Source organism: Beta vulgaris, chromosome 8 (assembly GCF_026745355.1).
Source record: "Beta vulgaris subsp. vulgaris cultivar EL10 chromosome 8, EL10.2, whole genome shotgun sequence".
NCBI classification, from domain to species: domain Eukaryota; kingdom Viridiplantae; phylum Streptophyta; class Magnoliopsida; order Caryophyllales; family Amaranthaceae; genus Beta; species Beta vulgaris.
Window position 1 is genome coordinate 50,161,775 of NC_079209.1, and position 2,721 is coordinate 50,164,495.

The 2,721-nt window shown below is 35.6% G+C and overlaps 1 non-coding gene across 1 annotated transcript; it reads right to left on the bottom strand.

The window, feature by feature from the left end:
- Positions 1 to 758: 758 nt before the first annotated feature.
- Positions 759 to 865, bottom strand: LOC125493046 (small nucleolar RNA R71). Its single transcript, XR_007269427.1, has one exon. It is a non-coding gene; the product is annotated as a small nucleolar RNA R71 (small nucleolar RNA).
- Between the last annotated feature and the right edge of the window lie 1,856 nt (positions 866 to 2,721).

Here is a 2,721-nt window from a genome sequence, read left to right on the forward strand (position 1 = left end):
CACTCGTTTAGTTAAATTGAGTCAAGATATCTAGTGTTTGATACGTTTGTCCCTGTGGATTCGACCCTGACTTGCTCTGCTACATAGTTAGGAAGTTAGTTAGGTAATTACTTTTGATAGGTGCGCGACACGCCTACCAAATTTTGGCGCCGTTGCCAGGGGACTAACGGTATTAGATTAGTTTATCTTTGATTTATTTGGCTAAACTGTCTTTGTTCGATCATTGTCACTCTATTTGCTGTTTGATCTCTTTTCCTTCAGTCTTTTTGTTGCATGCGCACTCGTAGCAAGGGTTCACAAGATCTGATTACTCTTGATCGCGAGATGAGCTACAGCAAGGGATTAGGAGTCGAAGAAGACAACAACAACAAGAACCAACAATGGGAGACGAAGCACCACCAAAGTCTCTACGGGAATATGCTATGCCCGATGAGACCACCACCACCATAAACAGACCGACAACCGCTGCCAATCATTTCGAGCTCAAGCCACAATTCATCCAGTTTATCTCACAGGATTCCTATGCGGGAACACCCAAAGAGAGCCCTACTGATCATTTGGCTAATTTTTTAGAAAAATGCAATACTTTAAAATTAACTAATGTTTCTGACGATTTAATTCGGTATTGTGCTTTTCCTTTTTCTCTCAGGGACGAAGCAAAGGAATGGTTTAAGGAAGAAGAAGTGAGGAAGATTGCCACATGGCCAGAACTGAAGAAGGCTTTCCTTTACAAGTTCTTCCCTCCTATGAGAACTTCCAAGTTCAGAAACGAGATATCTGGCTTTCAACAACATGAATTGGAGTCTCTCTATGAAGCATGGCAGAGATACAAGGCTTTGCAAAGGCAGTGTCCACACCATGGCATTCCTGAGTGGCTACTAATTCAGACATTCTACAAAGGTCTGAAGCATGAAGTTCGCAGTTCTATTGATGCCGCATCTGGCGGTACTTTCATGGCCAAAACTCCAGAAGCTGCGAAGACATTGTTGGATGATATGGCTGCCAACAATTACTTGAATGACTGGAGTATATCTCGTGGAGCCCCTAAAAAGGGAGGTAAGTATGAGGTTGATGCTATATATTGCTACTTTATCTAACACTGTGCAGGTTTTGGCAGCTAAGGTTGACCAATTGAGTAGCAGATCAATAGCACCTGTTTGTGAGATTTGTGAAGTGCAAGGTCACTCATTTAATGAGTGTCAATACAATACCATGAGAGCGGTAACTGAGCAAGCTAATGCCCTCCTAAACACAAACACAAGACCACAAAACAACCCATACTCAAACACATATAACCCGGGTTGGAAGAATCATCCAAATTTCTCTTACAAAAATAACCAACCTCAACCTCCACCCACAAACTACTCCCAACCACCCGGTTTCCAACAAAGGCCGCCATTCAGCTCCTCCTCATCTTCAAGATTCCATTAAAGTATTATTTTATTATTAATTAGCATGTTTATGATTTAAATTATTGTTTTATATGCTTAAAAATATTTTGGCTATCATATATATAAATATAATAAATTTCAGATTCATTATATTAAGTTATTTTCAGTTTTTATTATTAAATTTATAGTTTTTAGGGTTTTTAATCGCTAGAAACTATATTTATAAAGTATAAATCATGAGATTTGGTTAGTACATAAGTTTATATGTATTAAATATATTTTCAGAAGATTTATAAAATTTTATAAATGCTGTAATTTCAGAAAATAAGTATTTTAAGGGTTTTAAATGATTTTAATCACTAGAATAGTTGTACTATACTAGGGATTAAAAATAACGAAAGTTTGATACGTAAAAACGATTTTAAAACACGTTTAAGGGGGTTTTGATCGTTTTAAAGTTGCTGTAAATTTTTTGTACAAGATATTTATTTCATTATTTTATTCTCTAGGCGGAGATTTCGTAGTAGGAGACTTTTAGAGCGTAAAAGTGGCCTACAGATTTGTTTATACAAGGTACGTACATTGTCTACGTGCTATATGATTTAGAAACATGCTCTAAGATGTTTTATTTATTAGTATCATGTATAGGACTCTATTTGCTCATATATATGATTTACTGGAATTGTTTTACATGTTATTTGCCTGTGTGCTACATGTAAACTAGAAGTATTTATGAGTATTAATGTTTGTATGGAAGTTTGATGCAAGCAGATAAGTCAAGTTTATGTATTAATTCGTGAGTGAATTAATGTAAGTAAGATTGAATCATGTTTTACATGGATTCTTGAGTATTAATTATTTATCTTATAAGAACCGTGGATCTTATTTGGTAAGTACAAGTTATATCTATATAGAGGTAATTGTTATTGTTGAATGAGTTCAACGAGTAAGTTGGTAAAGTATAAAAATAAGTTAAAGGAGTCTTGATTGATAAGTTGTGAATACTTGTTAATCCAAAGATAAAAAGGAATTCGGTTATGGTTGTATGATTATTAGTTATGTGTTATTTGCTTGGTTGGTGTCAACACAAGTATTAAAATGTATTCAACGTAAAGTGAAATGAGAATAGGTTATAGACTTTAGACTGGTGCACATCTAGAGTTGGGCACTAAGGGTTGGAGTACATGGTGGTAGCCCATGGCTTTTCTAGGATTGGATTGATCACCTTTCCTCATTAGTTTAAAGGTTCCTCGATATCGCAGGTCAATTTTGGAATATGTGGTAGCTCCCATATTTCCTATTTTCTGGTATAGACAACTCGTCCAATAAC